This window comes from Jaculus jaculus, chromosome 4, assembly GCF_020740685.1.
Source record: "Jaculus jaculus isolate mJacJac1 chromosome 4, mJacJac1.mat.Y.cur, whole genome shotgun sequence".
In the NCBI taxonomy this organism is placed as follows: Eukaryota; Metazoa; Chordata; class Mammalia; order Rodentia; family Dipodidae; genus Jaculus; species Jaculus jaculus.
The window spans coordinates 158328833-158341274 of record NC_059105.1 but is presented as its reverse complement, the minus strand read 5'-3'; the positions used below and the strand labels follow the sequence as shown (position 1 = coordinate 158341274).

The window sequence follows — 12442 nt, the reverse complement described above, 5'->3', positions numbered from 1 at the left end:
AGATTCAGGACCTCTCCAAAATGTGGCCCTGCTCAAGGAAGGGGGACGGGAGATGCCTGTGCACATCTCGTGCCACACCTATTCAAGATGGCATAATGTGGGCTGGGGAGACGGCTTAGCAGTTAAGGCGCCTGCCTGCAAAGCCAGAGGACCCAGGTTCGATTCCCCAGGACCCACATAAGGCCAGAGGCACAAGGTGGCGCCTGCGTCTGGAGTTGGTTTGCAATGGCTAGAGGCCCTGGCATGTCTATTTGCTCTCTATCAAATGAATAAATAAAAGCATTAAAAGATGGCATAACCTATACTCCATTCTCCCACAGAAGGCCCAGCACACAGAGAACAAGTGGAAATGGAATGGGATGGCAGCACCATCTCCCGTGAATCTGCAGTCCTACTGCCCACCACCCTCAGCCTGGCATGTCAGTCCTGGGCAAGGCTTGCAGTCCTTGCTGGGACAAACACCAAGCCAGAAGCAGCTTATGGGAGGAAAGGGTTTATTTCAGGCTTATGGATTCCAGGTGAAGCTTCACTGTGGTGGAGGGAGTTGGCTCACTTCATCCTACGTGCATTTCAGAGGGACAACAGCCAGCACCAGAAAAAGTACCCTCAACACACACCTGAGTGCTGGACTCAAGATCTGCCCTCAAAGACACACCTCCCCCAGCAGTGGTCTCTGCCTGCCGGAGACCAAGTGAGAAGCGTAACCAAAAATACCTGAGACGGGGGCTAGAGGAATGGCTTAGGGGTTAAGGCATGTGTTGCGAAGCTTACTAAGGACCTTGGTTCGATTCTCTAGGTCCCACGTAAGCCAGACACACATGGTGGCGCACGCATCTGGAGTTCCTTTGCAGTGGCTGGAAGTCCTAGTATGCCCATTTTCTCTCTCTCTCCTCCCCAAAGGAGAACGAAGGCATGAGCGGAGGGTGGACATCAACCCCTGGGCAACATAAAGGGGACATAGCAACAGGCGAGTGTGCCAAGCAAGGGGAAAATGGCTCTAACACCCATAAGCCCGCCCTCAACAATACACTCCCTCCTGGAGGCGTTAATCCCCAAATCTCCATCAGCTGGGAACCTAGCATTCAGAACACCTAAGTTTATGGGAGACACCTGAATCAAACCACCACACCACGTAAACCAGATGTACAAGGTGGCGCATGTATCTGGAGTTGTTGGCAGTTTCTTACACGTCTGCCATACAGCATCACCCACATGCCCAGTCACTAGTACTTCCATAATAAGTGCTGTTCAGTGCACTTGTCAATGCTATGGGATCAGCTCGGAGTAAATATTCAATAAAAATTAGATTGATAAACTAATTCATGGATAAAATTTAGTCCATTCACACAATTAAATATTCTTCAGCCACAAAAGGAATGAAGTACGGATGTAAGTTACAGCATAGATGAACCCTGGAAAGTACGGTGAAGGAAGCGATTCGCAAAGGCTGTGCACCATACGCCTGCATCTGTGTGAAATGTCCAGTACAAGAGAATCCGTTCTGAAGTTGGTGAGTGGCAGCCAGGGCCTGGGCAGAGAAAACTCGGTGAGTATGGAATTTCCATTTGGGTAACAGAAAGTTCTGGAACCAGGGCTGGATAAATGACTTAGCAGTTAAGGCACTTGCCTGCGAAGCCTAAGGACCCATGTTCTACTCTCCAGATCCCATGTAAGCCGGACACACTAAGGTGAGGCATACGCAAGGTCACATATGCCCACTAGGTGGCGCAAGCTTCTGATGTTCCATTGTGGTGCCAGATGTAAAAGGTGGTGCATGTGTCTGGAATTTGTTTACAGTGGCTGAAAGCCCTGGCATGCCTATTCTCTCTCTTTCCTCATCTGCCTCTCTCTCTCTCTCTCTCTCTCAAATAAATAAAATTAAATTAAAAAAATCTTAGGGGGCTAGATATATGGCTCAGTGGTTAAAGGCACTTACTTATAAAGCCTACCGCCCTGCTTCAATTCCCCAGTACCCGCAAAATGTCAGATGCACAAAGTGTCACATGCATCTAAAGTTTATTTGCAGTGGCTGGAGGTCCTGGTGTGCCCATACTCTCTCAAATAATTGAAAATAAAAACTTAGAGTGAGCATTTAAAAAATTCTTCAGGGCTGAAGAGATGGCTTAATGGTAGAGGTATTTGCCTATGAAGTCTGAGGACCTAGGTTCAATTCCCCAAGACCCACGTTAGCCAGATGCACAAGGGGGCGCATGTGTCTGGAGTTCATTTGCAGTGGCTGGAAGTCCTGGCATGTCCATTCTCTCTCTCTTCCCTCTTTCTCTGTCAAGTAAATAAATAAATAAATAAATAAATAAAATTAAATTTAAAAAGAAAAAGAAATAAAATTCTTGGGAGCTAAACTTCTGAATCCAAAGTTTAAAATTAATTTATTTCTTAGAAATATGAAATAAATTAAATAAAAATATGACATTCCCCCATAGAAGAGCAAAGAATGCTGCTCACAGATGCTTGTCTGACAGCAATTCACAGTAATCCAAGTCAATGTATAAGGCAGCCAGCTAAAATGGTACTGAGGAATGTTTCTTTAAATACGAGTTAATACTAAAGAGCTTACATCACAACAAAGAGAATTTGGGCTAAGACAATTAACTGTCTATTTATAGAAAAAAAATGTTGCAAAGTGACAGATAAGACAAAAGTAATTAATTTTGCAAAGGTATGACAGTCTGGAAGAATAGCAAGGCAATAATGAAAAATATGTGGAGCAGGGATTAAGGTAGAATGTCCAAAAATGGAAGGGTGAGTTAAGAACACTGGAGAAGACCAGATCAAATTGGCAAGGGAAAGACAAGACCAAGACACTGAATAACTCATCTTGGATTTTTCAAGGACAAGTAAAAGGGAAGGCTGGCAGGTTTAAAAGTTCGACAAAGGTGGGGTCAGAAGGAATGTGGCAGTTTTCCTTCAGAGGAAAGACACAAAGACTGAATGGAAACAGAGCACACAGTGTGGAATGCGCAAGACGCAAAAGATGAGACATGCCTCTGAAAGCACTTGGCAATATGATTTATCACTCAAATAGGGACTCAAGACTGAAAGGGACATGATTAATAACTGTGCCAGGGCAACAGGGCCAAGCCCGTTCCAGGTGAGCCAGGGAGCCATCTTCAAAGAGGTTTCTGGCTCTTTTTTTTTTGTAATTTATTCATTTAGTTATTTTTTCAAGGTAAAGTCTCACTCTAGCTCAGGCTGACCTGGAATTCACTATGTAGTCTCAGGGTGGCCTTGAACTCATGGCGATCCTCCAACCTCTGCCTCCCGTGTGCTGGGATTAAAGGCATGCACCACCACACCTGGCTTTATTTTTATTTTATTTATTTATTTGAAAGAGAGAGAGAGATAAAGAGAGAATGTGCATACTAGGGCCTCTAGCCACTGCAAATGAACTCCAGATGCGTGAGTCACCTTGTGCATCTGACTTCGCATGGGTACTAAGGAATCAAACCTGGGTCCTTAGGCCTTGCAGGCAAGTGCCTTGACTGCTGAGCTATCTTTCCAGCCTTTCAAAGAGTTTTGTAGAGGCTGCTGAAAATGTGGGCTGGAATGTGGCTCAGAGGTTAAAGGCGCTTACTTGCAAAGCCTGACAGCCCAGGTTCAATCCCCCAGTTCCCACATAAAGTCAGATGCACAAATTGGTATATGCATTTGTAGTTTGTTTGCAGTAGCAGGAGGATTTGGTGTGCCCATTCTTGCTTCCCCCACCTCTCTCTTTCCATTTGCCCCTTTCTCTCTGTCTCTCTTAAATAAATAAATAAACATACACACACACACATATATAATATGATATATATATATATTTGTTGTTGTTTGTTTTGTTTTTTCAAGGTAGGGTCTCACTCTAGCTCAGCCTGACCTGGAATTCACTATGTAGTCTCAGGGTGGCCTCAAACTCACGGTGATCTTCCTTCCTCTGCCTCCCGAGTGCAGGGATTAAAGGCATGTGCCACCACACCCAGCTTAATAAAATATTTTTTTAAAGATTGCTGAAAATGTGGTTCTTCATCATATTACAGCATATTCTACTTTTATGACACATTTACTCATGGCCATGCCAACCTAAATTGAAGTTCACTGCTAATCGAAAGAAAATGCAAGGTTCAAGACATGGCTTAGCAGTTAAGGAACTTGCCTGCAAAGCCTAAGGCCTTATGTTCTACTCTCTAGGTCCCACATAAGCCAGATGCACAATGACGCAAGCATGCAAGGTTGTGCATGTGCACAAGGGGGCGCACGTGTCTGGAGCTCGATTGCAGTGGCTGGAGGCCTTGGTACACCATTCTCTCTCTTACTCTCCTTCACTCTTGCATAAAAAATAAAATGAATATAACACCTTAACTAAAATTTTAAGGGATCATAGAAGGAAAGAAAATAATAACCCTCTGTACTTCCATGTGTGCTTGCTCTAGCATGATGGCCTCAATATGTGAGTGTTCAGGCACACTGGGGACAGAGTATGTTTGGTTTTAAAAATGACTGATCAGGCTGGAGAGATGGATTAGCGGTTAAGCGCTTGCCTGTGAAGCCTAAGGACCCCGGTTCGAGGCTCAACTCCCCAGGACCCACGTTAGATAGATGCACAAGGGGGCACACGCATCTGGAGTTCATTTGCAGTGGCTGGAGGCCCTGGTGCGCCCATTCTTTCTGTGTCTCTCTCTCTGCCTCTTTCTTGCTCTGTCTGTTGCTCTCAAATACATAAATAAAAATAAATAAGCAAAAAATTTTTTAAATGACTGATCAAAAATTATACTGTACAAGTAACACAGGAAAATGACTATAGATAAAATAAAAGTTGTGATAGAATAAATAATAGAGCAGGTATCTTATATAAAAGAGAAGAGGGGGGCTGGAGAGATGGCTTAGCGGTTAAGCGCTTGCCTGTGAAGCCTAAGGACCCTGGTTCGAGGCTCAGTTCCCCAGGTCCCACGTTAGCCAGATGCACAAGGGGGCGCACGCGTCTGGAGTTCGTTTGCAGAGGCTGGAAGCCCTGGCGCGCCCATTCTCTCTCTCTCCCTCTATCTGTCTTTCTCTCTGTGTCTGTCGCTCTCAAATTAAAAAAATAAATAAATAAATAAAAGAGAAGAGGGGCTGGAGAGATGGTTTAGTAGTTAAGGCGCTTGCCTGCAAAGCCTAAGGACCCAAGTTCAATTCCCTAGTACCCATGTAAGCCAGATACACAAGGTGGCACATGCATCTGGAGTTTGTTTGCAGTGGCTAGAGGCATGCCCATACACACATTCTCTCTATCAATCTGTTTGCAAATAAATAAAATATTTAAAAAAGAGAAGAGACAAAACAACCTTAAAAGATAACACAGTAAAACAAGTTCAAGAACACTAACATGGAGACAACGAGACAACAAAATAAAACCTTGGGCATGGGCAGACAGCTCAATTGATAAAGTGCTTCTCCTGTAAACATGAGGACTTGGATTCAAGCCCTAGGACTCACATAAAAATGCTGGGCAATAGGCTGGAGGGATGGCTTAGCGGTTAAGGCATTTGCCTGCAAAGCCAAAGGACCCAGGTTCAATTCCCCAGGACCCACATTAGCCAGATGCACAAGGGGGCACACGTGTCTGGAGTTCATTTGCAGTGGCTGGAGGTCCTGATGTGCCCATTCTCTCTCTCTCCCTCCTTCTTCCTCTGTCAAATAAATAAATAAAAATAAAATATTTTTTAAAATGCTGGGCATTGCAGCACGTACTTGCAATCTCGGCACTGGGGAGGTAGAAACAGGAGGATCCCTGGGGCTTGCTGGCAACCAGTCTGGCCTAATGGGTGTGCTCCAGGTCAATGAGGTGCCCTGTCTCAAGGAAAGGTGGAGAGCATTCCTGAGGAACAAAACCCAAAGTTTTCCTCTGGCTTCCCCATGCATGTGCACAGCCCCCCTCCCCCACAACTCCTACATGCATACGCATTTAAAAAAGTTATCACAGGGCTGGAGAGATGGCTTAGTGGTTAAGGTGCTTGCCTGAGAAGCCTAAGGACCCGTGTTCTACTCTCCAGATCCCATGTAAGCCAGGCGCACAAAAGGTGATACAAGCGCAAGGTTGCACATGCCCACTAGATGGCTCAAGTGTCTGGAGTTAGACTGTAGTAGCCGAGGCCCTAGTGCGCCAATTCTCTCTCTTTCCTGTCTTTCTTGCTGTCTCTCTAAAACAAAAAGTAAGTTATCACAGGGCTGGTAAAAGCCTCAGTGGCTAAAGGCATTTGCTTGTAAAGCCTGACAGTCTGGCTTTCATTCCCCATTGCCCATGTAAAGCCACATTCACAAGGTAGCACATGTGCCTGAAGTTTATTCACAGTGGCAAAAGGCCCTTATGTGCCTATTCTTTTTTTTTTTTTTTAATGTCTCTCAAACGAATATATAAATAAAACTTTAAAAATATAGTTATCACTGAAGCCTTATATATGCCTTAATACTCACCATGCCTTGAAATACACATTCAGAGAATGGTTTGAAAAATGAAATAACAATAATCATAGACAATAGAGAAGACATGGGGTATATCTGTAATTCCAAACTAGCTTCAATATGTCATCGTTAATTACATTTTTTAAAAAATCTTTTTTATGTTACTTTTTATTTTAGAGAGAGTGAGATAGAGAGAGAGAGACAGAGATAGAGAGAGAGATTGAACATGGGTCCTCAGGCTTCACAGGCAAGTGCCTTAACCAGTAAGCCATCTCTCCAGCCCTGTTTAATAACATTTTAAGAAGATATCTGAGAATATAAAATATCCAATGCGATGTATATATTTCATGTGTCTCCATTAATTTAATTACTGTTTGGTTTTAAATCTACTGAGTTTTAAGTCTCCTCTGTTATATGTAACTATGTGTGTGTGTGTGTGTATCTATAAATGGATACATATATGTACATGTATGTATATAAATGCTATAGTTTATTTAGTAGAAAATATGCACTGAGTAAATTTTGCAATAATTTTGGAGAAGTAGCTTCATTCCTTTTAAGCATCTCTCTACATATTGGCCAGCTCTCAAATTATTTGTCTTGTTTTCACGACTTCTCTGTTTTGAGTGCTACAGAAGACTGAGGAACCACTGATGCAAATATCTCGTGTCATCTCAGCAGCACTGTGAGGAATTGGAGGACATCCTGCAGTGACACACACTTTGCACCCCTGGGGCTTGCCCAGTAAATGCCCACAGCTTCCTCAACCCTTGGGAAGCCTCTGTGATCCTCCTAAATGCTCCCCCCAACCCCAGGGTATGGTCTCCACTGGCTCAAGGAGATCTTTTTTTTTTTTTTCCTTTTTTTTTTTTTTTTTTTTTAGGTAGGGTCTCACTCTGGCTCAGGCCGACCTGGAATTAACTCTGTAATCTCAGGGTGGCCTCGATCTCACAGTGATCCTCCTACCTCTGCCTCCCAAGTGCTGGGATTAAAGGCGTGCACCACCACGCCCGGCGTTCAAGGAGATGTTAAGAAGATGCTTGGGATCTGACCTTCTGGCTATCTTAAACTTGATATTTAAGGGAGAAAAAAAAAGTGAGGCAAAACAGTTGAATGAAAAAAAAGTCACTGAATTACTCCACATGGGTGATATTTTTGAAGGAATTCGGTCTCTTCTCCCTTCTTTTTTTTTTTAATATTTTTATTTATTTATTTGAAAGTGACAGACAGAGAAAGAGGCAGATAGGGATAAGGAGAGAGAATGGGCACGCCAGGGCCTCCAGCCACTGCAAACGAATTCCAGATGCATGTGCCCCCTTGTGCATCTGGCTAACGTGGGTCCTGGGGAGTTGAGCCTCGAACCGGGGTCATTAGGCTTCATAGGCAAGCGCTTAACCGCTAAGCCATCTCTCTAGCTCCTCTTCTCCCTTCTTTGATGCCTTTCTCTTTAGGCTCAGAGTGCGTTCTAGCACTTACTACCACACGCATCTTGTTGAGGTTTTGGCTAATGCCTTACGCCTGCATGAGGATCGCAGTAGGTGAAATTCTAAAGAGAGCCACACAGGCCGTCAGGCTGGATTTTAGCTTCCTAGTGCTGGGCATTGTGTAGCTGCCAGTGGTTCCTTAGTTTTAACTTACATGAGGGCTTCGTAGGGAAACTTTAAACAGCACTAAGGCAAGGGACAGGCAGATTTAAGTCACCATGCTAATCCCAGTAGTTTATCAGAAAGCGAACAACCAAGTCCGAATATCCAATCTGAGACACTTTGCCTTACGGGTGTGATGTGGTATGAGCCATTTGGCAGCTGTCTCCCATACAGGTGCCAGGTTGGAAGCTATGGGCAAGAGCAGCATAGGGCAAGGTTACTTTTTTTTTAAATATTTTATTTTTATTTATTTGAGAGAGAGAGACAGAGAGAGAGAGAGCATGGCCACTCCAGGGCCTCCAGCCACTGCAAACACCACATGTATGTGCCCCCTAATGTGTCTGGCTTACGTGGGTCCTGGGGAATTGAACCTGAGTCCGTTGGCTTTGCAGCCAAGTGCCTTAACCACTAAGCCACCTCTCCAGCCCACAGGGCAAGGTTATTTTAAACACAGACCTGGAGAAGTTCATTGCACCAAGGAGCAACCCATTCTTGTTGGGGATCATGCAAAATGATAATGTATCAAAGATAAATGAGACACCTGCGAGCCAAAGGGAAGAGTTGCAATAAAGCCACGCATATTTTTGCCCTGTAGCTTCTGTGAGACTCAGGTGAACACAGTAGGAACCTTTAGCTGGGGCCTAAAGGGGGCAGTTCACTCAGGGAGCTGTGTGCTGTGTGGACATGGAAGAGGCTCACTTAAGTGGGTAGAATGCAGTTCATTTACACTCTGCAAACCACGTGCTCCAGAGAATAGTCTCTCCTATACTTCCTTCTAGAGTCTCCTCCCAATCCGTCCGTGGGATTTATTTTCTACCCTCTGCCTCCGCCTGTCTACTCTTCACCCCTCACTTCACCCCTACCCTAGGCTTCTTTCAAAAGGCACCATGGTCTATGCCAGCCTCTAGGTTCTCATTCTTTGAATTTACAGAGCTGATGTGCTAGTCATTTGGCAAATGAACCCGTGCTGCCCTGGGCCAGGGGTCATGCTTCCGTTTGGTAGTCAGTCACCGCGTCTAGGTCTCATCTGTCTCGCAGCAGGGATCTGACCAAGGACCCTGCCTTCCATGCAACGCCACACAAAGCCAGAACTTTATAAATATGCCCTGAGGCCGAGTCGTAATTGCAACATAGTAATGAACTATGAGGTCAAGAAAGTCAGTCTCTTGACAGTGACCAAGTTTCGTTGCTGTTTATGCCCCAGCAAAAGACTGAGTATTTGACAAAATACGATGAATGAATAGGCTAGAACTATGAGCAAAAGGGGAAAATTTACATCCACAAAAGGCTAGGAGTGGAGATGGGGAAAGGGGCAGGGGTCTAAAATGGGGAGGAAAGGAAGAAGTCTTGTGGCAGAAATCAAGATTGGGCCAGCACGGGGGAAGAAGAAGGCAAGATAGGGTAAGACGAGACTGAGGGAGGGAAGGACTCAAGGTCAAGGGCATTTGGAAGTCATCCTTTGAGAAGAGAAGGAGAGGGGCTGGAGGGATGGCTTGGTGGTTAAGCGCTTGCCTCCGAAACCAAAGGACCAAGGTTCGATTCTCCAGGTCCACGTAAGCTAGATGCACAAGGGGGCGTGTGCATCTGGAGTTTGTTTGCAGTGGCTGAAGGCCCTGGCACGCCCATTCTCTCTCTCTCTCTTGGTTTCTTTCTCTCGCTCAAATAAATAAATAAAATATCAATTTAGAAGAGAAGGAGAACAAGTAGTTAGTCCCTGCGCTGTTCTGTGTCCTTAGTGAGGTTTCTGACAAGGGAGTCTCCATACATAGCTATTTTGCAGCAAAGAAACCAGCGGGGCAGAAAGCAGGAGCCTCGTTCTCCCCACGTTTATATTGTTAATTTCAATGACACCAAAAAGGACAAAACTGAGAGCATTAAAAAAAAAAAAATGGATTAGGGGCTAGAGAGATGGTGTGGTGGTTTGATTCAGGTGTCCCCCATAAACTTAGGTGTTCTGAATGCTAGGTTCCCAGCTGATGGAGATTTGGGAATTAACGCCTCCTGGAAGGAGTGTATTGTGGGGGGCGGGCTTATGGGTGTTATAGCCAGTGACCCCTTGCCAGTATTTGGCACACTCTCCTGTTGCTATTGTCCACGTGATGTTGGCCAGGGGGTGATGTCCATCCTCTGCTCATGCCATCATTTCCCCTGCCATTGTGGAGCTTCCCTCCTGGAATCTGTAAGCCAAAATAAACCTTTTTTTTTTTTTTTTCCACAAGTTGCTCTTGGTCGGGTGATTTCTGCCAGCAATGCGAACCTGACTGCAGCAGATGGCTTAGTGGTTATGGCATTTGCCTGTGAAGCCTAATGACCCAGGTTTGATTCTCTAGATCCCATGTAAGCCAGATGCACAAGGTAGCACATGCATCTGGAGTTCGTTTGCACTGGCTAGAGGCCTTGGTACGCCCATTCTCTCTTTTTCTCTCTCTAACTCAAAATGAATTTAAAAAATGGTTTAAAACATAGAGCACTTGAAAAAAAAAAAAGAATCATCAGGGAGATGATTGAAAAGATTGAAAAGTGATTGTAAAGTGTACAATTAATTGGGAAATATAGTTTTAGATATTTTAGAGGGATAGGCAAGTCAGAAGAACTATGAAAGAAGAGAACAAAATGATGACAGAACGTGGCCGATGTCCTGAAGGGGTAAGAATTTAAGAATCATTAAAACTCAGCCAATATAAACAGGCACCGGCTTAAAACGTGTAATGCCGACAGTCCAATCCATTATGAAGATAAAAGGGGGGGGGCTGCGAATTCTGTCCTTGCAAAGGAGTGGTGGCTAAAAATGCAGGAGGAGCATTTTCCCCCCAATTCAACATTGTGGTGAGCGTTGAAGAATGTGGTACCATGAGAGCTGGACCAGCGGTCACTTGGGCCACTCTTCTCTCTGAAATTCCGCGACGCTGGTCACTCTTCCTTCTGCACTAACATGCTAGGGGGCCGTTAGGCTGCCCCTCTGCTTTCCTCCCAGTTAGCACTCTTTTTTTTTTAATTTATTTATTTGAGAGTGACAGATAGAGAAAGAGGCAGAGAGTGAGAGAGAGAGAGAGAGAGTGGGCGCGCCAGGGCTTCCAGCCTCTGCAAACGAACTCCAGACACGTGCGCCCCCTTGTGCATCTGGCTAACGTGGGTCCTGGGGAACCGAGCCTCGAACCGGGGTCCTTAGGCTTCACAGGCAAGCGCTTAACCGCTAAGCCATCTCTCCAGCCTCAGTTAGCACTCTTGATTGCCTGGCAGTAGCAGTTTAACAGGGATGCAGACAGCAGTGACCTTACTACTACTGGGATGATAGGGTTGGGGTGGTGGGGGGCTTAGGCAATGGGATAGGTGGGAGGCCAGGTTGGAACTTATGTTTTCCTAAGTCCTCCAGGTGAGATACACACCCCCCTTTTTTTTTTTTTTTTGTAACAGGGTCTTACTATGTAGTCTAGGCTGGCCTTGAACTTACGATCCTTCTGCCCCAGCCTTCCCCAAAGAGAATGCTCTTTTCTTCTTTAAACTGCTTCTGGCCAGGTATTTTGTTCAGAGCAATGAGAAAGACACTGATACAATGGGGAAGATGAAGAGTCTTAGTACAAGGGGGAAAGGAAGGGCTGAGGGGGGAATGAGAGGGGGAGATAGAACAAATACATTACATTCATGTGTTTAAGTACCAAAAATGGGAAACCAATAATTTTTTAAAATTTTTTTTGTTTATTTTTATTTATTTATTTGACAGTGACAGAGAGAGAGAGAGAGAGAAAGAGGCAGAGAGAGAGAGAGAATGGGCACACCACAGCCTCCCACCACTGCAAACGAACTCCAGATGCGTGTGCCCCCTTGTGCATCTGGCTAACATGGGTCCTGGGGAATCGAGCCTCGAACCAGGGGTCCTCAGGCTTCACAGGCAAGCACTTAACCGCTAAGCCATCTCTCCAGCCCAGAAAACAATGATTTTTAAAAGGTAACCCTTTACTACCAAAAGTAACTTCAGTGACTCTCAGGTTCTTCAAACACAAAGGGTCATCTCAGATTCAGACCACCATTGTCCCCTGTCACATGTGGGGGACATCCACCATTTGGCCATCCTCTGCTGTTGTGCTCATGGTAAAGGTTAGGACTGTGTGTAGGATAGCTAACCAAGGACTACTCACACTACCGTGTGCATCTGACATGTGTTTCTCCTTTCTCTCTCTCTCTCTTGTACGCGTTTGATGCCATGGTGTGTGTATGGAGGGTGGATAACAACCTTGGGATGTGTTGGTCCTCTCCTTCCATTGTGTTGGAGATGGGGGTCTCTCTTGTCGTTCTGCCACTACAGATGCCAGGCTAGCTGGCACATAAGCTGTGGCATTTTCCTGACTCTGCCTCCCATTGCC

General features: G+C 45.1%; 1 protein-coding gene across 1 annotated transcript in view; it reads right to left on the bottom strand.

Moving 5' to 3' along the window:
- Positions 1-12442, bottom strand: part of Mylk (myosin light chain kinase) — a 350277-nt gene that overhangs the window by 175640 nt on the left and 162195 nt on the right. The gene's annotated exons all lie outside the window — the stretch shown is intronic.